The sequence below is a fragment of the Tinamus guttatus genome, unplaced genomic scaffold, assembly GCF_059628265.1.
Source record: "Tinamus guttatus ecotype Peru unplaced genomic scaffold, ASM5962826v1 Tinamus_guttatus_pri_ptg000058l, whole genome shotgun sequence".
Taxonomy (NCBI): Eukaryota; Metazoa; Chordata; class Aves; order Tinamiformes; family Tinamidae; genus Tinamus; species Tinamus guttatus.
The window spans coordinates 5,701,526-5,728,564 of NW_028288592.1; the positions used below are offsets into that span (position 1 = coordinate 5,701,526).

The window sequence follows — 27,039 nt, forward strand, 5'->3', positions numbered from 1 at the left end:
AGAAAAACTTTTTGGTGAAATCCAATCTCATCTTGGTAGGAAAATGAGATTTCTGTTATTAAGAAAAATATCAATAAGCAAGCTGTAGTCCTTTAGAGTCCACAATTTAAAAAGCAGCAGGTAAACAAAATCATTAAAAAAAATTTAGGATTTTGTTGTTGTTGTTATTTAGGTTATTTAGAATGCGATTTGGCTCATATTTTTCTAGGCATCCATAATGCATAATGTACCATTTTTGTTGCCACCTATTCATTTACAACTGACTTCTAGGATGAATTCTAAATTTAAATACTTCTTAGTAATTTTTATTCTTTGGGAAAAAAAAAAAAAAAAGTAGTGCCTTTCTGCCAAACACTAAACTGCGTTTGGAGTATTCCTCTCATACTTAACCAGGGAATTCAGTCTGGACAGATACCGAACTGAGCCCTCAGGACAGCAAAAATATGTTTAATTTTGCATCTCAGTATAAAAGTCACCATTATTTCATCCTATCAATCAAGAGGCAAGTTAGGACTCTTGGTAACTGGGAAATTTTGAATAAAAAAAGAAAGGAATTCCTGAACCCTTCCCCCTTATTTTGAAATGAAAGAAGTTAAATAATGAACAGAAATATATTGAGCTCCTACTTCAGTTGTACTGTATATGTTTATAGAATTATATTATGTTCACCTGTGTTACTTAAAAGTAATTTAAAGTGTAGGCTTGTGGGTTCGCATGTTTCCAGTTTTATTTCTAATATATATTAAAAGAAAACATTTGATTTTTTTGGTGTTTGTTTTTGTTGCAAGAATATCTGGTCTTGTGAAAGGTCGTTACAATCCAGTATATCCCCCTGATGAACAGAAAACAGATAATAACTTGGGCTGTGTGCAAGATGGTATGGGTGACCAGTTCATTTGTGGCTGGAGCAGTAAGTTCTTTAGGTGAGCAGGTAACTAAGGAGATACTTGAGCACAAACTGGCCTGAAATTTCAGGTATGGGCCAATGTGTGGTGGCAGGCTTTGGACATGCAAGCAGATTAGCTAACTGTAGGGGCAGCTGCACCTTTCATGGTACAGAGTTTGTCCCAGAAATGGACTGAACTTCATGCGTTTGGAGGCTGGGGACCCACTGTGGATACTCTCCTACTGAAAAATTCCAGAGTAGCACAAGAGCCCTGTGGACACAAATAGCCATCTCCAATAGTGCCAGTGCAGAATGATTGCAGATTATGCAGGTTATGGCATGTTGGAGGTCAGCAGCCAAGCAGAGATCTCGCTCCATCCTTATGCCTCCTATTTGCACTGGTAGTAGCCCTGTACATCACTGGTGTGTACTGGTGTAACAACAGAGCACACAGAAACCCCCAGATGTTTCCTCAGTGCTGTTCTATCCCCTCTTATTTCAGTTTTGATTTCCAAGATTCAAGTCTCTACAAGGAACGATAAAGTAAATAGGATCTGAGTCTTCACAGCATAAATCTAAATTTGTGTGTAACTCCAGTAAACACTGGGGGATATCACAAATTCTTTTAAGAGAGAGTAATTACAGCAGAATGGAAGCTGCATTATAGATGAGCACAAGGAGAGCCTGCCCTGAGGCAGTAGGCAGATGTAACCACTGGGACTGATGAACATCATCTTGCCACTACTGGCCTTCCATATGTCCTGTATCATATATGGCAGCCCTGTGAGGATATCGATATTCTCATGGATGAAAAATTATTTTCTAGGAAATAAAAATTAGGTAAGATGTGAAGATTTTGTATCTTATTCTATTACCATAGAAAGCAAAGGGAGATATGAAGATATTGTATTATATAACCCAGAAGGGCCCATAAAGTCAAATATTGATATATAGCAACTCCAGTAAATTAAAGACGACATGCAATTTTTCCTTTTTCATGGGTCACATTGGCATGCCTGTAGCTACAGACAAATGTCAGAAAAAATATAAATCAACTCCCCTATAATGTCTCATACTAAAATATTGCAGCTGGATGGAATATGATGATAATTATTTTGCTTTTTGTAAGGCAAAATTGTGAGGGCAATTATGAATATAATATAATTGTATATAAATTTTCATTATTTTCTGATTTCCTCTGTTTAAAACAAGAGCAGTTATTGCATTTTATTAAACTTCAGCTTATAAGAGTGCAAAAGAAGAACAACATAAGACTTCAAGACACTTCGATTTCTAAAGCTTATGGAACAGAACTGTCTACTGCCAATAGATTATTGAATAATATCAGGGATTATTTATTGGCTCTGTATCCCCTTTTATTTTTTTTTTCATTTGGGGATTAGTATTGCTGTCTGTGAAAATGCCAGTGTTAGGCAAAGGTCTCTCATCCATAACTCTCTCATGCATTTCCGTAGATTTTTTTCCCTCTCCCTGTCCCTCTCCCTCTTCTCCCCCCTCCCTCTCCTCTCCCTCCCTCCCCCTCTCCTCTCCTTTCCTCTCCTCTCCTCTCCCCTGCCCTCCTCTTCCCTCCCCTTCTCCCCTCCTCTCCTTCTCCCACTGTTATCTTGACCTAGAGACATCCAAAATGAGAATGCCTTTTTGAACTTTCACAAGTACTGCAGGCTGCTTATATACAGCAGGAGTATGTATAAGGCATTAAAATACATATTTTTAAAAAAGGAAAAAAAAAGAAAAAAAATCTCGTTAAGATTTGATCAGAATGTAATTAGTAGGCAGGATTTTAGTGTAATGGTCTATTTTAATGTAAATAATCATCAAACATATATTTCTTCCTTATAATTTTATGAACAGTAAGCTCAAAGAAAATGGAAACTAGTAGTGTAGTACATCAATTTCTCAGAAGTGTTCCTTCCTGCTCTTGATGATTTTTTTCCCCAGTTTCCAGTATGACATCTGTGTTGCTTTTCCTTGTAAAGTTCAGGTTATAGAAGATGTAAATAGCTGACAGCTCTTTTAACATCTGCTTTAAGTTGGGGATATTGGTATGAATTACCTAAACATTGTGACTAGGAGTAAATGCACGGAATATCAATGTTGTCTTAGCATCATAGTCTTCTACAGAGATTATGTATAAATCTAACAAACTGGTCAAAAAGTGTTCTGCAAATGTCACAAAGTCTAAGATCTGGGTTCCTGTCACTAGATGAGGTGTCACACATGGTAGAATGCATCTGTGACCAGAAAAAAAAAAGGATGAGTTATATGTGAAGCAGTTCAGCAATGCTCATCTGTCTGCCTCTTTCTTTCTGATTCCCCAAGCTTCCTGGAAAGGATGAAGCTATGTGAACGAAAGGACTTTGCTTCATCTTTTTGTAAAATTCTTATTTACATCACCAAGATTTAAGCTGTGAATTGAAGATGTTACCTTTACATATCCAGAAGCTCATCAGCCCTAAAGTAAAGAAATTTGACAACTCATCCCTACAGAATGACTGTGACATTCTAGTTTTGAGTTTTTATTCTAAGCGAAAAAGTCAGGAAGACATCTAATTTTTAATTAGTCCTCCCCATTTGGGAGATCATCTGATTTTACTGGCAGAATTAGCAAGTGAAATCACTTAAGAGATGCCATGTAAATGTCCGCTGCCCCTAGGGCCTCATACTAAACGAGTACAGTGTTAACCTGGAAACATTATTATTGATTTTAAATGAGAGCAGCTCTGAAATTTTGAGGAAATCATTAAATTGAAATAATTATTTTGATTACTTTCTTGATCATTGCTCATGGAAATTAGGCATGTAAATCTCCTTTTAATGTATAAAGCAGGCCAATTCCTGTCTACTAATTAGGATAAAACAGTACATTTCATGGATATTCTATAGTGCTTTCTGACTAGCAAGATGAGTAGCTTGCAGGACATATCAAATCAGGGAACAAACAAGGCTGCAAGACTTTGCCACCTTGCTTTTTGTTATGAGTTCTTTTGGTAACTTAAACATTGCATAATATTTTATCAAAATAATTTAGAATAATAAACTGAGATGGTATAGAGTGGTTAAGTTTTTGTGTATCATTTGAGTACCAAAATTCAGCCATATTTCCATAGTGAATTTGTGACTCATTTAATTTGATTACAGGAAAGATGAACCTTGTATCAGTATGGCAGCTCATCTACCACAAAACTGTGAGACTCAACTTATCCCACGTTTGATCTTGATTTGGCATGCCTATCCAGTTGTGAATCATTGCGTGGGAATGTATAGACAGCTATCTTATATTAAGTGTTCAACCCTGCAGAGATTTGTGAGTAAGGGTCTTGACGAGCCCTGAAAAACTACCACAAATACTTCCCACACTTTAACTACCTGGAAACAGTGTCTAGAAATAATCATAGATCTGTTCAAACTGAGAAAAGATGCTGTGTTTTTAAAATGAACGACATTACTCGTGCGGACAGATTTGAGGTACTTATACAAATTGTTCTGCTAATACAAAACCTTCATTTAAAAAGAATTGACCACGTTAAGATTGAAAACTGTTCAGTGAAAAAATTAGCAGTCATAGCATGTGATATGCATAGCATAGCATATTTTTTAGTAAGAACACCTTACAGAATAATTTTTGACAGCATAATATAGAAGTATAATTTTCACAGTTTATGTGAAAGGGTTATGTATGACATCTTAAAATAATTATGTATTATTAGCATTTTCAACTGTAAATTTACAGAATAAGACTGCTAAATAAAAGGTCTTGATTTCACAAACCCATTCAAAGTAAATATGGATTCCCTTTTTAAAAATCAGAAGGATAAAAATCTACCTCAGTATTGGGGAAGAGTGGTTTTAAATGGAGTTTAAAATTGTCTGCAAGGGTAAATAACAGCATATATGTATGTGTGTGTGTGTATGTGTGTGTGTGCGTGTATATCCGCACACACATATATATAAACATTCAAATATTCAAAAATGAACAGAGAAAAATGAAAAATGATCAGAATAGAAAACAGAAGAAAAACTTCCATCCTTCAGGAAACTTTGCAGTCATTAGAATGACAGAAACCTTACACGAAGGAGAATCTCATCCATTTTTGACAACCTTGGAGATGCATTCCTTTCTTAGTCACTGGTAATTTAGAAAAGAAATGTGTAGGAGCAATGAGGTTACAAAGAGGATAATGAAGTGGAAATAAAATAATAAAATGTATTTCTAACTTAATATTAGTAAGATTAACATTAAAAAAGGAAAAAAAAAACAAAGAACAAAAAACAAAGCAGATTCACTAACAAGCTGTATCACATCTTAGCAAGGATAATTGTATATAGTCCTACCAAAATTAGGAAAATTGCCAATTTACACTGCAATAGATTTTGTCCTTCTATTAATAATGCAGCACTATTTATGCAGTTAATATAGAATTTGCAGCTGCTTTATCAAGATTACTCTTTACTATTATTTTCACTAATAGCTTCATCTGCTCTCAGTGATCAAAATCCACACTTGTCATATAAAAAAAGGTCTAGAAATAGTAATTTGCTTCTAAGCCAGTCAGGAAGGATGTGAGAATTCATTAAGAGTTGAAAGACTTCTGTTAAACAAAAGCAAAATACTTGAAAATGCTCAGAAATCAGTCTAACAAAATGACTATTCATTTCCTATATTGAAAGAAATATATATATATATATATATTAGACTGAAAGACATCCAATTTTATAGTGCTTTTGATCATGCAGCCATGTGCAGCTCCAGAAAATGGATGTAAATCATTATCATTTTTATATGTATAAGAATGTAAAAAGTTCCCAGATTGTGCAATATTTGGATGACCCCTCATTTGTCTATTTTTTACATATGCTATTCTGACAACATAGTACCTTCTGTTGGTTCTGTCAGAAACAGTTTAAAGAAACTGTTTCAGCAACTACTTTGCCAATAGTCTTTATGAGTATAACATGCGAAAATATATAAAGAATTGATATCAGCTGTCAATACCACTTGAGTATATTCATTCCAGGATTGACGGCCAACATATGTTTGGTCTGCTGGCCAGTCAATAACGTGTTGCAATGGGCAATGATCAGAAGTCATGTTTTTTTCTTTTCACTTCATTCAGTTCAAACTTTTTCCTTTGCACTATATTTTGTTGTGATTTTTCATGAAAACTTCTCTCATGTCTCTCTCTCTCTCAAAAAAAAAAAAAAAAAAAAAAGACCTATTGACTTAATGGAAAGTGACATTCACCTATAAAGGAAAATGATTTTTTTTTTAATCTCAAAACAGTATGAACTCATCAAGGTATAACCAAAGAAAATTGTTGAGGAGATTCTACTTCAAACACTTGAAAAATACAGTGCAGAATGTCACTGTGTGATGTCCGTCTTGCTACTCAGTAATTTCTTTGCTCTTTTCAATTACTGATATTCATTCAGCTATGTCAGGCTTCAGTAACAGTAAGCAGGCTTTATGAACCTGGTTGTATTGTAAGACAAAGATTATTATAAGCAGTCACATCACATTCATTCAACTGCAGTCTGGCATACTGATAGCAAGAGCTATTGGATTTTGCTTGTTATGTAGGTGCAAATCTTGTGATCTGCCAGTAAATCATCTAAACTCACTAGGAAACTCTGACTTTCCCTAGTACTTATTTATTTTAAAGAACAGTCACTGAGAGATAAACTGGCGTTGCATTTGGATTTTATGCGATTTCCCTGTGGCTGGAGGATTGTTGAGTCGGTGAAAGATCTTCATTTAACACCCACCTCACACATCTCCCATCTTTACAGGGAAGTGCCATTATGTTGCATGGCAGATGCTGGTTGAAGCAGATGAATACTTGGACCATTCAGTCGTTCCATTATACAATAGAGAAAAACAATAGCGTAGCAGGATAGGTACCACAAGTGTGAAAGAAACTCCTATCTTCTGAAAGCTGGATGGTGTGGATCTGGTACCTCTAAGGTGAGAATGGAATATAATCCTAAATTTTCAATTTCTCTGGACATTTTTCATACACGATTATTGTGGATTAATTAAGCAATACATCCCACACTACTTTTTTTTTTTTTTGAGAAAGGTTATTAAAGTTTTTGAGAATTATTATTATAAACTTTTACTATTGACAATTTTTTTGAATCCCTTGAAACTTAGAAGTCCTCCTGTTTATAAAAACTATACTATTCTACTGAATGTGCAATACTCTGAATTATGTAGGTATAGTGGGTCCAGATGTTCTTTAGTATTATTTCAATAGAGCAATGATTTATGGTAGGACTACTTTTGTTAGGTTTCATACAACATAAATTTATATACAGCTCTTGGCAAGAATATCTAGTACAATAGTCTTTAGGTAATAAGCTATTAAGTTCAACAAGTGAACTTAGAGTGCTCTTAGAAATAGAATATTCACATTTACTTCTCATTCATGTCAGAAGTTAATAACTGCAGAAATTAATAACTTCTACCTAACATAGGAAATCAATATCATTTTGCTTCATAAATTGGAATGAACATTAAAATCATCTTAGTAGCAGATATTGGTAGTATCCAAAAGAAAAGCCCTTTTCAGCTACCGAAAAACAAGCCAGTTTGTTCAAATTTAATTATCGCTGAACAAGGAACTAAAATGAAACTTACATGTTTTTAAAATGTAGCTCTAATTATTTTCATTACATAAATAAGGTATGGAGATGTGATCTTACAGCCTTTAAAAAAACTCAAATGAACTTCATAAGAGAACATGTTACAGTGCCCGACACTATATTACTGAGTTCTTATGAGTTATTAAATTAAAAAAACGTAAATCTGCCAAAGGCATGTATACACCTTGAAAGTTTGATCTAGAATGGAGGTACACCAGATCAAATAAATTTTACCTTAAGATCCCTTCCCTCATCTTCCCCCTCAAAAGTCTATTCTGATAAAACATGACACCAATGGGTCAAAAAGAGACTTTCATTACTTCACGGCAACAACAACAAAAAAAGGAAAATAAACTTACATAAAGTATTTTAGTCAGTTTAAAGAGAAAAATTTTAACAGTTTGAAGCACAGTTAAAGTACAACTAGAAAATTACTAGGAGAAGTTGAGGAAAAACAAAAATGGGTAGCAGCAGGTAAAATACTGAACATATTGCATCCAACTGAGAGGCAAATCTAGCTTCGAGCTTACATACAATGATTTTTTTTTCTTGTTCTCTGTTAATAAATTGATATAGACCATGATTCTAGTTTATAGAATTCTCCACTATCTTAAAGCTGCAGCCTCCAACTTACTGCTAAATGATAGCTATTTTCAAATTATTTAATTTTATACACTTGAATCTATTCAGCTTACTAAACATGTTCCCACAGCATAAAACTTTCTGGAACGGTTTCAGTGGATGATTTTGTCTGAATTTGTGGAAGAAAAAATAGAACAAACTAATGAAATAAAAAAGAACAAATGGCAGCGCAAAGATGAAACAAATTAACTCCGATTAAAGGCATCTAATCTTTGTCTAAAACTGCTCTGATACCTGAAGAATGTAGAGCACTAAAGGATGTTTGCAGGAGTATGCAGAGAAACACTTCTCTATATAAATTTTGGGATTTTAGTGAACAAATTAAAAGGCTACTGTGGAAAAAAATAATAAGCATCCGGATATATAAGACCAGCTGCTGATTCAGCAGCTTTCTTCTTGCTTTGCCCTTTATAACTAGGAAAACACATATTTTACAAATGTTGCTCTGAAAAATAGGCCTTCTTTCCCCAAGAAGCGATAGCAAATATGGAATACACTAACAATTTAAATAAAGTAAGTTTAAATCTGCAAAGATAGGAAGGAAATGGAATCCGTATCTGCTATATCCTAATAAGTTGCTGTGCAAAGCAACTCATGTAAGCATAAGTTTTTGGCAAGCAAAACCCCTCTACCTGTGCTTTGTGTCTTAAGAAGGAGGATAGTTTATCTTGAGTGGAGAGAAAACCCTTCCTGGAGATCACCACTGTCTCAAGAAAAATGACTTTGAAGAGATACCTCTCAGTATCGGCTAACTATTTCCTTGTCGGCGAGCATTCCAGTCTTTGTCAATCTCAAAACAAGACATGCAACTTCGTTCAAGAAACTAAGAAGAGTCTAACAAAATAAATTGGATTTCATTCTACAATGTACATATTGAGACAAAACTAGATTTAAGAATGAGGTACTGCGATAATATGCCGCAGTGTGATTCCTTTTTGTATCTAATCCCATATTAATTTCAGGAAACACACTGTTCATTTCCATCTATTAATGGAGTATATTAATCTTTCTGAAAATCTGTTTATTGATTCACAGTGAGTTATATATAAACAAAGTAAATCTGAAGTAATTATGTCAAAAAAAAATTTTGAAACTACAGTAGAAGATATTTTGCTTTTAATATAATTGCACTAATTTATATCATGAAATTGGATTGACATATTCTGGAGTACACAGTTTTAATTGCTTCTGTAAAACAAACAAACAATCAAACAGAAAGAATTCCTAAGGTACCTCTTATTTCCCTAGATAGCTTGGCAAATTAGAAAATGGGCCTAATGAATAAGGGTTATGGGTAGAAGGACATGAAAAGGGATATGTGCAATTTTGAGTTGGACTGTACGATGTTGGACAAATTATCTGTGGCAGCAACGATAAGAAATTCTTGTATAACAAATAATTTAAATCATACATGTTATTTTATTAATAAAAGTTTATATATAAGCAAACTAGTGTCCAGGCTGCTCGAATAAGATTTTTTTTTCCTTTTTTAATTTGGGATAAATTTTTATGATTCTAGGTCATCTTAACAACTGCCAGAGTACCATTATTTGTTGCAGAACATTGCCATCCATTTTTAGTTAAAAAGAAATCATGAAAAGTGGTTCTGAAACCTTCTGGTTAAAAACGTTTGTAAGTTAAATCATACGCTTTATACATACCAGAAAGGAACAATATTCTGCAAATTTTCATCACAGAACTCATGACCAACTCTAAAAGAGAATGTAGGTTTTGCGATAGGATTCCTTCCCTATTGAAATTCTTCTGATGGCTCCTATCATTTCAGTTTATTCAATTTCTTTTCTAGTGTACCATTTCTAAAAGTGGAAGCAGATCATAAAACCATTTAGATTCTTTAAGAAATGACACCAGGTATTTCTTCTTACTTAACTTCTTAATCATTCTCTATCCCATCATTTATATTATCATTTCCATGTCATCATGGACTATGAAACCTATAAGGCTATTTTACAGTTTCACTTGGTTATCCTGGCAAAAAGTAGTTCCTACTTGCAGCTTTACAGGGCACATTCCCAAATTAGATTTCTATCCTCCCAGTTAGTATTCTATCAAGGAGGAATAGTATAACACTGAGATCTAATGGTTAATTTGATTATATTTGAAATATATATATATACATATATATATATATATATATGACTTATTTGGCTAGATATGCTTCTGCAATCTGTTTCATCATACTAAGGGTGTGCATATTCCTGTTACCTTTAATTTTATAGAACACAGACATTCCCTATGGATATTTTTCTTTTAAGTCTACAAAGACCTTTTAGTTTATTGTAAAAATTAAATTAACAAATGTGTGTCTACCACGTTTTCTTTCAGACAGATGATAAAGCATAATATGTGGCTAAAACTGAGATACTCAATTTAGGTTTTCAAGGTGAAACTTCAACAACAGGCAATAATAGTTTATAGTTGAAATGCGGATCACGGAAGGAACAATCAATACCTCCGAAACTGGAATTAACTTTCAATGCACTTTTTTATTCTCTGTAGCCTTCATACCTGTATAGTGTTTCTTTTCTTTTTTTTTTGTGCTTTTATTTAGCTAAAATGTTTTGTTCTATTTTTCATAAATCCTCAAATAGGAAATACAGGTAAGCAGACTGCAAAATTATCAGATAGCTTTGTAAGTGACAATTTGTATTTGAATGTCATATGAGTGTATGTTTTAAGGTTTATTTAATGTGAAAGTAAATGTCTTGTTATCATTTGGTGAAGGACCTTATAAACGTGTATAAGCATCTGAATTGAGGATGTAAAGAGAATGGGGCCAAACTTTTTTCAGTGATGACCAGAGACAGGGTGAGAGGCAACTGGTACAAAGAGGCACACACTCAGGAAGGTCTATTTGAACATGAGGAAAAACATCTTGACTGTGAGGATGACAGAGGGCTGCCCAGAGAGGTTGTAGAGTCTCCTTCATTGGAGATACTCAAAACCCTCCAGCATATGATTCCTTGCAGCATGCTCTGGGTGACCCTTCTGGAGCAGGAAGTTTGGACTAGATGATCTCTAGAGGTCCCTTCCAACCTGAACCATTTTATGATTCTGTGATTGTGTGAATCTGAAAGCCAGAGTTAATTTAAGAGATTTTAAAATAATTTTTTACACCTCCCTCTTCAGTGGGAACTTCATACAGAAACAATCAACATACAATACAGATACAGAAACAATCAACATACAATACAACAGAATGCAATGTTGATATTGCAGATATGATGACACCATAAAGATAAACTTTTTTATATAGGGATAGGCTATCTGAGAAAATGAATTAAGCATGGAATGATGTAATAGTTCTTTGAAGGCCCCCAGTGTCAAATACGACTAATAGTGTTACTCAAAAGTGTAACTTACCACTGACATAGCAGAGGCACAGACCTGGATGTGTACTTATCCCTATTTTTACTATAAACAACTTTTTTATCAATAAGATTTCATTTCTGAGACTTACCTGTTTTAAAAGTATAATAAAATGTATGTACTTAAAATAAATGTCGATAGGTATAAAAAATTGTCTTGAAACAGCTGTACATTTACCTAAAATATGGAATATTGTTAGGGTTGAAAGAAAATGACTAGGCTAGGCCCTGTCCTGAGATTTAACTAAATGAGCAGGATGTGACATGACATGAGAAATCGCCAAATGTGACAGATAACAGTGTGAGAATCTGGCATAAATGATAGCACCATGAAGGATGGCAGGGATGCACAGATGGTTAAGGTGGAGTTGTCTTAGAAATGAGTGAACAAATAATTGTAGAGGCGTACTGGGGTCCCTTTGGGGAATGGTAAACTGCAAAGGCAGCCATGCCTAGATAACCACATCAGTAAACCCGTACAAGACTGCAGCTTCCCAAGTAGCCATGTCAGGAAAGTCCAGATTGGACACGGGTGTGGCAAAGCAGGACCAGCATGGAAAAAAACAATTAAGGGCAGTTTATCTAGGAAAAGATTAGGACACAGAAAGGGAGGTACAACACACATAAGGTCTTCTTAACAAAGAGGCCTAATTTATGATTAATAAACATAAAACAAACATAAAAAAGATTTTCAAATATGTAGAAGGTTCCTACAGAAAATGAATTTTTCTCCACTGTGAAGTGGAAATACTGAAGTGAAATACTAAACTAAGTTTCAGACATACATATATACAGGCAGATGCACAAACACATACAGAAAAAGAACAACATGCATCCATACAGAGGTAGAAAAACTAGGTAGAAAGCAGCCCTTCAGAAAAGGATACAGAGGTCCTAAAAGATAAAAAGGCAAAGTTGAGTCAGCAGCATGTCCTTGCCACAGTGAATGAAAGACACATTTGGAGCTGCATTAGCAAGAGTAGAGCCTGCCGGCCAAGGGAAGCAATTAGTCCCTTCTGTTCAACACTTTCAAGGTCTCACCTGGAGTACTGGCATCAATACCAAAGATATATTCTTAAACTGGAGAGAGTTGAGTGGAGGGTCATCACCATGTTTAGGAGACACACATGAATCGGTCACAAGGTGGCAAGGGAAATTTCCACTGGACACAAGGGAAAAAGTTCATACGAGTGTTTAAGCACTGGAACGGGTTGCCCCGAGAGGCTGTGGTTTTCATCCTCTACTACCTACATTGACAAGATCCTGATCCAATGCTGGAGTTAGCCCTAGTTTAAGCCTGAGACTGCACAAAATGACCTACAAAAGTCCTACTTGTGCTGCTGTATGATTTATTCTTAAAAGCTCATGATGCTTAGAAATTACAATAGTGTTTAGGGATACCCCTTAGCATTACTCTATGTGAAATTTCGTTGTTAGGTCTCCTAGAAGAGAAAATTCCTTTATTTAACCATGAATTCAGAAGCTGTCCAACTCTCCACCATTTCCTGAAGACAATAGCCACAATGTCCATGGCTCTGCAAAATAAAATTTTTGACTAATGTGAAGATAAAGAATTAGTGTAAGAACAAGCACTTCAAACACAATTGGAAACTTTAATTTTTAACATAAAAAACAACATAACTTTCTAAACTGGAAGTGCAAAACTTTCCACACTCTAGGAATTTGTCTGTTGAAAACAAACAGAAAATAAAGTCCTTGAAGTCTGCTGCTGGATTAACAGTACAAATGATGGAGTGCACCTCTGTTAGGACAGGCATCTAACATCCCATGAGAAACATCTGAAAATCAAGAAATACGTCTCCTCTAACCGCTATCATCCATAAAGTATGAAAACAGCATTGGGCAGGAAGCTATACCCAAAGATTATGAGAGCCTCAAAAACAGTGAAAAGAGATCACCATCATCATGATCTGCTAATTTCAAAACACAGTCTCAGTAACAGGCATTCTCTGTGCTTGAGAAGTATAAAAATTTCAACATTATTTTATATTGATACAGCTTAATTATAGCATTTTTGCTTATAGTTTTCAACTTGGGAAAAAAAAAAGTAAGTAAGTTTATTTTTAAAAATTAACAGAAGTTAATTGCTGTTCCGAACTTTAGAATGTTTTACTTTTATAGTAGGCTGCGGGAGAGAAATAGGCATTTAGAAATGTACGTAACAATAACTCCCAAATGACTGTATTTTGTTCTTTATTTTACATATGAAAGAGCAAAACTTTAATTTCTACCTTTCAAAATAGTGTTATTGCAAGTGTTGACTGAACAATGACATGATACACATCTACTTCTGTATCAAAATAGTTGCCCATATGTAAGATAGTACAGTTGAATTTTATAAGGCATCACAGTGATTACAAAGACTGTCATTTATAAGGTAAATAATATTTTTGAAAAAGATTATAAACAGAAAAATCATCTAATATCATTTCTTTAGGTAAAACATTTTGATTTTTTAAAACAGTATTCTTCAACACAAGTGTAGGACGATAGTATGTAGAATAGGAAATAAAATAAACAAGAATAATATTTTGAATCAAATTATAGACAAGAAGCATTCCTTTTAAAACAATCTATCCATGGGAAGACAATAGAAAATACCTGGTATGAGTTGTGGATGAACCCCAAACAAAACAGGTTTGTTTGCTCATCTCCATCAGCCAACCTCTTTCCTTCACATTTGACAACCTATCTGAATTTCCTTTACTACATCTCAGTGTTTTCTGACGTTCATTAAAACTACTGTTTACTGAAAGTGGGACTTGAACGCAAAGTTGCTGGAAGGAAAACATCTCTAACCATGTGGCATTACATTCTGCTAACTGATTTTCATCAGAATTGATACTGGAAAGGTTTAAAACCTGCAAAACCTCTGAAATCTTCTTCTTCCTTCAAAAGAATCTCTGTAAGCTGAAACATAAGCATCATAGGCTTGTGCCTGGAACAGTAAACAAAACCTCCCAGTGCTTGTTCTCTGTTCTTGTCAGGCTCTGGGCATCAGGCCAAGCGGCACGGCACAATTTGCATCCATGTGGCTAAATTCTCTTATCCTCTAAATCAGTGGCCAAACCCAAAGTGCCTATTGAATCATGTTCCCTCACTTGTGCTAATTCCTGAGCGAGGTAGCAAAAGCACTACAATCCAAAACCATCTTAGTGACTGTGGTTACAGGTTACACCTTGTCAGTATGGGCCATCTCTTGCCAGTTCCACTGGCTCTGTTTAGTTTAGTCTAATTTAATTAGTATTGTGTGTTTAGTGATACCGCCTACACACTTCTTTTTTGTACAGACCATTTTGTAAATTTCTGTGATTTAGTCAATATATCATATGGGAAGTTTGTACTTCTGTTTGTAAATAAATGCTAAATGAAAGATCACCAGGAGACTGCTAGGAGATTCTTGGACAAAGCATGAAAGCAAGACAGTTCTAAGAAGGTCCTGAGTAAGAGAAAAAATGTAGAGCCTATTATTCAATTTAGTTAAGAAAAAAAAAAAAAGCTGCTATTTTCTTTGTATCATCAGGACTTTCACACAATCAATAGAAGAGAGAAAAATAAAATATTTGCAAAATCACTGTATTAGAGATAAAACAAAGCAAAACAGCATTTTAATGAAGTACTGAGATGCCATCACCTAAAATAGGAACAGCTTCCATGTGAATTGTTAAGTGCTACAGAGGAGTGGCTTTCAAATGGTCTAAGGACATGTCTTGTGAGCTACGGATTGGGAGAACAAAGGTATGTGTTCTGCCAAACCTGCACTAGAGCTAGTTAAGCTGTTTCTCCACACCATAATTTGGGAAATAAGACACTTAAAAAAATTAAATAAAGATAACACTGGTATAAACAATGCACTCCTCAAGAAAAGACAGCTGGCCAACAAACAGAGAGAGAAACTGTGGAAACTAATTTTGTTACTGAAGAAACTTAATATTCTTTAATTTGCCTACCTTAAAAAATGGCCAGTATTCCGAATGTAATAATTATTTCCCTAGTTTCATAATATTCATGCTCTCTAGTCTTAGCTTACTTGTGACTCTTTATCCATAACAAACCATGTAGCATTCTTAACTAAAATTCTCTGACCATATAAAAATTGCTTTAGGGTGTATTTATATAACTACCTGGGATCCTATGAAATGGTTTAAGAAGCAACTCTCCCTAGAGCTAATATAACCCTGCCAGACTCCTGCAATATAGAATAAAACATATCTGTTCAAATCAATTGGGCAAAAAAAAAATCAAATCAAAGTGGCAATTTATATATCCTTATTTTATCCAGCATTACTAAGGAGGCAGAAAACAACGATTACGGAGAAGTTACTTTTTATTACCCATCTACAATGTAGCTGGTCACGTGGCCACACCTACAGACATCTGTCCTATGTTGTGATAAATAACTTCTTTTTTTGAGAAATGACCTCAATTTATCCAATGATAAATCCATTTTCAAAACTGAAAACCCAGTTACAAAATCACTACATAAACAAACAAACAAACAAACAAACCAAGACCTGACATGTGGCTCAGTTTTGGTATACCTTCTCTTATTATTACTGCTCCTTTCTTGTCATTATAAAATAACTACTGCTAATAATCACTGTTATCTTGGTGCTATTTAGACGTATCTGTACCCATTTTTATATTTTAAAAGGAAAAATAGCTCAACAGCTTGAAGCCACCCTTCTTTACCCACAGCAATTTCACAATTACACATTACACATTAATCACACATTAAGCACAAAATATTTATTAGATTAATTTCTTGCACCGTTTATTTTTTAGTTTCCCAATATCACCTTTCCCTGTTTCACATTTTATACTTCTCCATTGATTCAGAATATATCTACATTCCATAAAGCTTGTTCAAATGCTTTACATGTGACAAAAATCTCTTCCTATACCACCATTTTTTTTTCAGTAACTAATTTCTCAGTTCTGTGTCCAGTCCCATCAATTTCTATCTGTATTCTTTGTAGCTTGAGTCTTCTCCAAATTTGCTTCATAGGATTTTTAACACCCTCAGGTCCTACTTCTGAATGTATAATTAACCATCTACAAAATCAGCTTCTTTATAACTGAAGTGCATGTTTTTATTCATGTGGGACTTGTATTAAAATCATTCCTTCCAGAATAGTCCTTATTCTAACCAACACAGTGATGTCTTGTCGCCTTCTTTTTTTGCTTTTGTTCAGCAAGAAGACTTAGTGTCTTCTATATTAGAAATACATGATAGTTCAGATTGAAATTCAATGATAAAAATACCCCATATATGAGATGTATATTCTTTTTCTTATTAATAAAGATTGGTCCACAGTAATGTGTATGCTTAACACCTTCAGGCTCACTTGCTATATGTCTCTGGACTTTATGTAAATATAATGTGAAATCTCACATAGAGAGAGAGACTATTCATACCTTAAGGGTTTAAGTGTATACACCACTGTTAGCACATCATTTTGTATGATGGTTTCTTCCTCAGAGCCTATTACTTGTTCAAGCATCTGCAACTTATCTACTTTATTTTCTACTTTCTACTTATCTACCAATACTCCTTGAGGTACAGGGTAGAACATGCAAACATATTAAAGTGAAACATCTGAAACCTAAAATTAAACAATTCCTCATCAAGGACATTTTCAATGGAAAGAAGTCAAGAAGAAGTCAAGAAATCCCAGGAAAGGGGGAAAAAAAAAAAAAGAGAGAGAGAGAGAAAGTTAATCAAATCTGACCAGGTAGGATATTGCACAGGATCTTTTTCTTTGGGAGTGCTTTCAGCTACTAGGAGGATTTATTAAAAGGATATATATCCCTGGGCACATTGTCCTACAAGAAGAAGCATGAGACTTCTTCAGTCATTCTCAGGACTTCGTGAATTTAATTCATTTGAGTACTAGAAAGATAAAAGATACAAAGAAAAAGTGTTGACCTAAAGATCAACCATTTTACATCTGTCTATCTATCTACTACATAAAGAGAACCACAAGCACTTTCAAGGAAAATCTTGGAAGTTATTCAGTATTTATGAAGTTATGAATAATCTAGAGCAACTACCAGAAATGAGCTAGTGTAGAAACATGTTAGTTACTATACAAAAATACAGCGCAACACAGTTTGTTCATATCTGCAACCAGAGAGCACAGTACATGGCAGATTACCCATATTCACTATGATTTTGGTCACATTTTGAAGATCAATTTCATAAGAATGTATGACAGGCTGTATCATTTCACATTCATACCTACTCCCCCAAGCAAAATAAAAAACAAAACAAAACAAAAAAACCCAAAACCTTATGGTCTAAGGCATTATTTGCTTCAAAAACTGATTATTCTATTTCAAATTCCGTGAGGATTGTTCCAATTCCAATAGAAAAGGAGCCGCTTACAGCTTACAACAACAGAGTTAATCATTTTATGTACCAGCAGTCCATAAGACTTCTCCAGATTTAATTTATATGATAGAGATGTGTTCATCCATCTTCATTTATGGAATAACTTTAAAATGCTGCTCAAAAATCAGTTACTGATACCAAAGTTAACTCATCTCTTGCTTGCGAAAAAAGTTTATGTTCTCAAGCATGAAGGGATAAAGCACTGTTAAAATGTATATGCAAACCTCTTGATTACTGAGGCACAGAGCCTTCAATTAAATTAAAAAGAATCCAAGACTTTGTATTTCAATTACAGACATATCTGAAATAACAGAGTCCAAATAACAAAGTCATAGCCCTAAATCCTTCTTGTCAGTTTGTTTTTAAAAGCTGAAAAAAAAGCCACACTGCTTTATTGGATTGTACTGAAATGTATCCACTGAGTGATGCCTGAAATATATTTGGAAAGACAGTTTGTTGTCTGTTATATTTCTTTAGGTAACAAAACTCATTAAAAAAAAAAAAAGAAAAAAAAATGCAACATAGTTAAAATGAAAATAACTAAAAAATCCATCAACTATTCACCTTATATAATCAACTTAGCAATTAGAAATATTAGATTTTAAAATGTCTAAAGTTTATAACACTAAAATTTATAATGCTACCCTCCTCAACTTCTGAATAATTCTTAACTGTATTGAATACAGAAAAGTCAATATATTGTTTATTACTATATTCATTCACCAAAGCTATTTTGTATGTACCTATCTACAGCCTTGAGAGCTTGCAACCAGGCAGGCATTAAATAACCAGGGCTCAAAATAGATGATTTCTTATATAATCCATAGGATATACATTTTCAAAGTCTGTAAAATGGTAAAAGTTTCATCTGTTCTATGCTACCAGAAGATTTCCAGCTTTTCTTCCCACTTTTCTCCCCAACAGGACACTCTCACTTAGATCAGTTCCTGGATAAAAATGAACTGTCTCTTCTGTTTGCTTTAGAAGGCCTTTTGTCTTTTTTTATCATTGAATACTAAGAGCAAAATCGGGGCACTAGGGAGTTTGCAGTCCAGCTGTTCTGGCATAAATCAATATTTAAAATGCACAGTAGCAATTTTTCTTCCCTTGAAAGTAAGACTTTGTGTCCTGAATTTCTTGCTCTATTAAATCCAGAACTTTATCAAAGCTACAACACAAACCCTAATATTGGCTTGTAACTGGAAGTACTTCTGCAGTGATAAATTAAATAAAGCAGTACTAAAATTGTTGACTCATGTTTGACTCCTCTGTTTCCCTGGAGGACTGTTCAAGCCTCAAGCCAAGACACTGTTTCATGAATGAGAGGTTAAAATATTCCAGCTTGGGGGAAATAATTCCTTTAACTTTTTTTCCCATGCATTCACCAAGCACTAGTGTAACAAACTTTTAATAGTTCGTGAGTGCAGGGGTAAAGTTGGACCAAGCAGGGAGTGCCTGGAGGAAAACAGAGTCATTTTCATCATTTTCTAAGTAGAAATCTTCTTCCAAAATACTGTTTTCTGAGGCACAGGTGCATTCTGATATCATTGTGAGCTGGCAGGTGATGCTATGCAGCACAGTTTTGGTATTCTGCTCCTCTTCAGCATTTTACCATGCAGTCTTTAATTCCACAACTGTGTCCCAGATGCCCAGCGCTCTCTGTGACACCCCTCCCAAGCGGGCAGATGTTCCTAAGCAGATTTCTCTGTCGTGAAGGAAACTCCCTTGGGTTTAGCACTGTCAGACTGCATCAAGAGCAGACATAAAAGGTAAGAAGCAGATGTGCAGTGCTATTTCTGTTTGACACACAGTGATTCTTCTCTCAGTGTTTTCTACCGGTACAGCAACACCGAGCCAGAAACCTAATGAATGGAGCTTGCAGAATAAATCGTTAACCTGTAACCCCATCCAGCCAGCACACAGTCTATTAAGTTTGCACTCTTATGATTCACAATCTTATGTTTACTGCTGCTACTGCACAGGCTGCTTTGCTTTATTTTGCTCGCAGTAGTGTGCAGTGGTCCCCAAACCAAAATAACAAGGTAGGAAGGGAGGCAAAGGGGGACAATTAGCAGCCTGTAGACTTACTTGCACAAGGAGGACTGTAGCATCTCTGTTCCCCCTGTGTCTCTTCACGCTGAAGGCCCCAGTGCACGTCTGCGTCACATGCAGGGGAGGGGGCAGCTTGGCGAGAGACGCTGATAGATAGAAAATTGTATAGTGAGGACCTTTTTTTTTTTTTTTTTTTTTTTTTCTCCTCTCCTACATACAGCGTATATAAAGGACCCCTGCTTTCTCTCCATGCCAGCACTCCGTCTGTGCTATCCCAGATAACTGGAAGCATGGGGCTTCCCTGAGAAAGGGGATGGGAAGGTGGGAGGTGGATGGAGCCTTTCAGGTGACTTTTGCCTCTCTGGCTGCGCTCGCTCGGGGAGCCGGCGGAGACTGAGGAAGAGGCACCTGCCTCGTGGCACGGCTGCTGCTGGCGGGTCCTCTCCAGGCCGTAGCTGCTCTCTCCCAGGTTAATCAGATTACCGCTTCTCTCGGCCGCTCTCGCCTCGCAAGTGCCTGTCTCCCCTGAGAAGTGTCTCTCATTCCTGCCTCCCTCTCTCCTCCCCTTTCCACGGAGCACCGTGCAATCCTCGTCAGCTGCGGGCACCTCTCCCGCTCGCTTTTCTGCCTTTGCCTCCTGAGCGCCTCTACCTCCGCGCATCCCTCCCTCCGCGCATCCCTCCCTCCGCGCATCCCTCGCCCTCGTGTGCGCGCATCGCTGCCCTCCCGCCGCCGCCGAGCAGACCCTGCCCGCAGCGCCGCCGCTCCCCGCCGCCGGGCCCTGCCCGCCGCGGCACCATGTCCGGCTCCGGCAGGAAAGACTTCGACGTGAAGCACATCCTGCGCCTCCGCTGGAAGCTCTTCAGCCACCCGTCGCCGGCGGGCGGCCCGGCGGGGGGCGGCTGCGCGCCGCCCGACAGCAGCTTCGAGCACTGGGGGCCCAGCCAGAGCCGCCTGCTGAAGAGCCAGGAGAGAGGCGGCGGCGCCTTCTGGAAGAAATCCTCCTCCTCCTCCTCTTCCTCCCCCTCCTCCTCGTCCTTCCCCGCCGCCACCACCGCGGCCAACGGGACGCCGGTGCCCGCCGGGCGCCGCGGGGGGCATGGGCTGGGGCAGCCGCCGCCGCCGCGCACCGTCTTCTACGTGGAGTCCCTGGAGGAGGAGGAGGAGGAGGCGGCGCCCGGCGGGATGCAGGTGGCCCGGGAGCCCGAGAAGCCCCTGGCGCTGGCGGAGCAGCCCGGGGGCTGCGCGGATGGCGGCGGCTCCGCAACAGGTGACACGGGCAGGTAGGCAGCGCGCAGCGGGGGACGCGGGCGCGGGATGGGCAGGCAGGGGGGAAAGTTTGGGGAGAAGACGCAGCGGGCGGCAAAGGGGAGGTGCGGGTGGCCCCTCCGTGCAGGACGCCCGGCGCCCCCGTGGGGACGGTCCCCGAGTGGGCAGGACCCCCTCGCCTCGCAAAACGCACCCCGGGTCCCTGCGCCTGCACCGCGAGCGCTGCAGAAGGAGCCGGCAGGCGCGGGGAGAGGCGGCGGCTCCGCGCCCGGCGTCGTGGGGAGCGAGCGGGTCAGCCGCGAGGCCGGGAAACGCGGACGGGCCCCGCCGCCCCGGACCCCGGCAGGCGAAAGGACTGGGGGTCACTGCCAGGTGCCTGCTGCTGTCTCATGGGAAACTTTTTTATTTTTTAAATTAATTTCATTTTGATGATACGTTGTTTTTCCTTCTCAAATAATAATAAAAATAATGCAAATGAGAAATGCGATATAAAGGTCACTACAAGAGGGAAAAGTAACTCACACGGAGGTTCCAGAAATGTTGTAGTGCTGCTAACATGTCCTGAGGATGATAAACTCTCTGCTTCCCCCCATTTTTCACCACTGTTACAATAATTTCAATTTTATCTCCCTTCTTGTTTACTATTTTTCCCATGAAAAGTATATAACTACTTCTATTTCTAAACAGAAAAGAAAGTCCTACCATTCTTTTGCCATTGTTTGTGATCTTTGGATTGAAAGTAACACAAATAATATTAAATATTTTATTAGATAGACACAGCACTGTGCATTTGCTGGGATTAATACATCTGTAGATGCACATGCATGTACACGAACTTAAAACGAAAAGGAAGGATCAGGGATGCTGAAGTTTTAGGGTGCACTGAAGGTTATTATTCCAAACAGTAACGTATCTATGTAACAGAGGATTCAAGATGCGAATGTTATCAAAATACACTATAAAGATAGATATAATGATAGCCAAAACTTTTATCTCCTGAAGGTTTCTGAAGAGGTTTATGCTATGATGCAAATAAAAGCTCTTATAGATCTCTTATTAGGTGCACCAGTGATCTTAGAAACTTCAGAGAAAGTGGAAAATTGCCACATTGCATTTGCTTATTGCACTTGTACTGTAGTGTACTTTTTAATATATTTTTTCCATGTTCTTCATTTATTACTATTGAAACAGCACATCTGATCACACATTACTGTCTTATGACTGCTAAAATCATATCTTAAATTTGCTTACATTTAAAATAGGGTAAAAAGATACTGTTTTATTATTAAATACAATCTCCCCCTTTTAAATATTAAAATGCTTGAGGTAGTTTTGTTGTCCAAGTTCTTATTTTCTCTTTTTCCTTCAAAGATATTTTAAACTTAATTATGTCAATTTTGAATGCCAAAGCATTCCATCATTAGCTAAAACTAAAAAGATGATCAGGTATTGCACTGATTTCTGTGCCAGTACTTAGGTGTCCAGTACTAGATTTCAGAAAATCTGGGTGGTCTGACAATTTTCTTATGCCTTACACCTTTGGTTTCCTTCCTTCATCATGATTGTAGGGTATATGATCTGCAATTCAGAAATTCCTGATATGTATGGTACTACCTGAATGATAGGTACTACCAAATATGTAAACAGTCAAATAGGTGAAGCTTCAACAGAGCCTGTAGGCATACATCAGCATGTTCGGTACAGTGACTATAAAATGATTAACTCCTGGCTACTCCTGTGCATTTTATCCTGTACATATTTTAAAACATGACTTACAACTACTCTAATATATTGGAACTGTTTGGAAAACAGCATTTTTACTTTGTGGAAATAGTGATAAATCAATACTTGGATTTGTTCCATCATAGAACATATCCAAAATATTTCAAATTTTGTGAACAGGAGATTCCTGGACAGCAGTATTTAGTAATCTGGTGGGACAGTAATGTGTTGAGGAGGTCAACAAGAGCTTGTAAAGGCTTTGGCTTTATCAGGATTAATATGTTTATTGTTATTTCTACTATTTATCCTTTTTTACAAGTATAAATATCATTTATATTTTTCTTTGAATTCTCCTTGGGATCCTCGTATCTAGGAAAAAGGTTTTTATTGGTAGTTCCTATCTGCTTGATACAAGACCTCTGTACTCCATTTTTTTTAACCCCATATCATATATGACCTGTCTATTGTTATTTGTTGTTTTATGACCACTCTATGTTCACATCTAAGTTAAGCACTTAGCTGTTTGAGCTTGAATTCTTTTAATAATCTTTGAGATATTATGAAACTTATTTAATGAAGGGTCATAAGATAGAGAACCTGGATGGGTAATAAAGAATCCATTGTTCTCTTTTAACATGTTTTTGTATACTTCCACGGAATTCCAGAGACACTTTGGATGTGTCCCATTGGCAATAAGACTGCAGTATTAGATTTTATGTATAATACAAAGTCCTGCCATAATTATTCTGAATTCCATATTCTATTTATAAAAAAAAAAAAATGCAGTGAATTATTAGTGTTAAGATGATATTATTTCTTTGAAATTTTTGGAATTCTTGTATATTGAATTGCTTCAGAGCTTGCATGTCAAATTTTAAAGTAACTGTGGTAGACATACAAACATGGATTTTATTTTGATCTTAATTATGTAAGAAAAGGCTCTTATTAAAAAATCTATATAATGAATTTGCAGTTAAGAATTACAAATCAACCAGGAGAAACTTGGAAAATACCAGGGTCAAGATTTTCTATATAGCCATCAGTTCCTGTGAATTTATAATGGTGGTTTTTCACATGGTTACCTTTTTCCAGGGGACCCATTCATCAATACACAAAAGGGATGGTTTTCATCGAATAGGCAAAGAGTCAATATTTTCTTTCCTGCTTGTTCAGGGCATGGTAATATGCTTTTCTTGCTGTATGCTCTCCCAGCCTTGTCTCTGAAGACATAGTTACTCATGAGCCTGCAGTTCTGTTCATGACTATATGCACTACATTTGCTACCATGTGTAGTACCTACATTACTGCATGAGTGACTCATGAGTTTATTTTCATAATGTCCCTATTTTTTCAATGAAGGAATAAAGCATACTTTTAGGAGATAAAAGCAGAAAAAAAAAACACCAACAGCAACAACAAAAGCTTCTGCAAACTGGTCCCAGACTTCTTTGGCTCTGTGAAAGGGAAATGAGAAGCACATGACTTAACATTTTGCTCAGGAGACAGCTTCAAGGATGTGCTAGGTATGCATAAGCATAAAGCAAGCAGAGTCAGTACAGAAGTCTTTCATAAAATGTGTAGGTATTTGAAAATGCAGCTTCTGAAAGGAGAAGGCAAACCCACCCACTATTATGTTCTATATATAAATATACTATATATGTATACTATGTAGGGGGAAGTAAAATATCCGAGTTTTGTGCCCTGCTGACTCAGAAGAGTTTCAAGCTCATATCTTGCTTCCTTAGGTAAAAAAAAGGCATAGGAGAAGACCTTTTTTTTTTTTTTTAACTTCTTTTTTCTTTTTTTTTTCTTCTTCCTTTTTTTTTTTTTTCCTTCTTCTTCCTCTGTTTCTTTCCTCTCTCTCTCTCTCTCTCTCTCTTTTGGCACTGGATATTAAAAAACTCAATAGTAATTGTGAGCCCAAAAAGTGAAAAAAATAGATTTTTTTTTTCAATTGAACATTACTGAGTGATCAAAGACCTAGTTTACAACTCTCTACTTACAAAAGTGTTTATGTGTTGAAGTTAAATAGTTATTTGATAAGAAACAATGATCAAGTAGAGTCAGGAACACAAAACAATATTTTTAGGCTATAAAATCAAGACTCCAGATAAGCTTTTGTTTTTTATATCTGTCTTCTGGCTCCACAAATCTTGCATTTTGGTGCTTTTGTGCCTGATTCTCTACCAGTCCCAAGTTTTATTACCCTTCTCTCAGCAACCTTTCACATTGTGGTTAACATGCTGTTGAAGATAGTATGATTTTGAGACCTGCCAGAATGAGGAAGGATTCCAGTGCAGTTCTCTGATTTCCTCCAGAAATACTCTGCCAATTTAAAAAAAAAATGCAGATAACATCATCACAATTTACAGCTTAATTTCTTGATATACTATATATGGTAACTACCAGGAGAAATCTCTGGGTTGTACATAAATGGAGTTTCCTGCCTGTAGTCCTCACCTGACCTTAGGAAAAAGGGAGGAGAGAGACATGTTCCAATGTCTTTGTCTGTCCTGTCAGCTCTCACACTTTTAACTGGCATCCTACTGAAGTGACTATGGGCTTTCCTAGGTGCTATCCTCATGTTATACCTAATTCATATATGAAAATATTAACTGTGGATTCTTCTGCAACCGCCAAAACCTAAAATTAGATACTATAGATGTCTATATTTTCTTTGGACTTGACTGTCTCCATATAGAATGCAGTGTTAGGAATATAATTTAACTAAGTGCTCATGCATAGATTACCTAACACAGAACTCTACATTTCTATACTAAACAGTTACAATAAAAGAATTCAGTTGCCTTCAATTTCAGACTTTTTTTTACAGCTAAATAGCTTTTATACTTTTACACTTATACTTTTGCCTTAGACAACAAAAGATTAAAACACACTACAAACCCTTTTTTTTCACAGTTGTGATTTATTATCAGAACATGTATGTTCCGTGCATGGGAGGCAGAAAAATCTGCTTGTAAAAACAGCGTATGATCATATAACTGAAGACTGCATGGTATACATAGATGGGATTAAATTATGCTTATGAGGACAAGAAGGATAGTGCAGTTTTGGAATTTTCTAATTTGGAAGTTTCGACTTTGCAACTTTAAGAATAGAAAAGGGATATGAAAGTGCCATCATGTGCTGTCACAAATCTTGTGTCATTTGTTCACCAGTAGGATTTAGGATTAAAACTTCTCAATTCCCTCCCCATCACACTGTTGCTTGAACTAATAAGTTTGCTGATATCAGGAGTACGTTGTTATTTTCTGTGTGGACAATTACAAGAATGATTGAATACAATCAGAATGATCTGACAGCTGAGGAATAGAAAGTCTTCAGAATCTTTTACTGCATTTAAGATCCTTGTGGCAAGCTCAGCCTCATACACTTTCCTTCTCATTGCTCCCAGATTTTCTTCCTTTTGTCCCATCCTCTCTCAACAGTTTTCGCCCAAGCTGTGTCCCTCCTAGTTCTTCTGGACCTTGTCCTAGGCTTGTTCTCCTTTGCACAATCTTGACCGCTTTATTCAAACCTAGGCTCCTTAATCAGACAGCCCTATCTGGTTTTCCTGGTTTCTCTTATGATCTGCCTCCCTGGTTTAATCACCAGGTCACTTACTCTGCCTTGGGACTGTCCATTCTTTCTTTTGTCTCTTCCTACATGCTTTCACAAATCAAGTCCATTTGTCCTCCAGTTCCTTAACAACTAGACTAATCTTTTGTTTTGTTTCTCTGCCATGATTTATTAATCTTCCACTACAATCTTCCTCCAGCAACTTTGTCAGGTGGAATGGGATCCTAATAGGATTCCTATTCCGCTATTTCCTTTCAAGCTCCCAGTTTTAGTACTTTCTTCTGATCTGTTTCCTGAGCAACCACCAAGTTGCAGTAACATTTGCTGTGTCTAATGGATTGGTAAGACACCTAAGTTTGAATAATTCATTCTCTTAATGAATGTGATTTATCTTATATCTTTCTTGGATGCCCATTTTAGAG

The 27,039-nt window shown here is 36.6% G+C and overlaps 1 protein-coding gene across 1 annotated transcript in view; it reads left to right on the forward strand.

The window, feature by feature from the left end:
• The first annotated feature begins 21,297 nt into the window (after window positions 1–21,297).
• KLHL1 (kelch like family member 1) overlaps window positions 21,298–27,039 on the forward strand; it is a 212,004-nt gene continuing 206,262 nt past the window's right edge. Inside the window, exon 1 of the mRNA XM_088540305.1 lies at window positions 21,298–21,330. The gene's annotated coding sequence lies outside the window, so the exon portion shown is untranslated. The remainder of the gene's footprint in view (window positions 21,331–27,039) is intronic.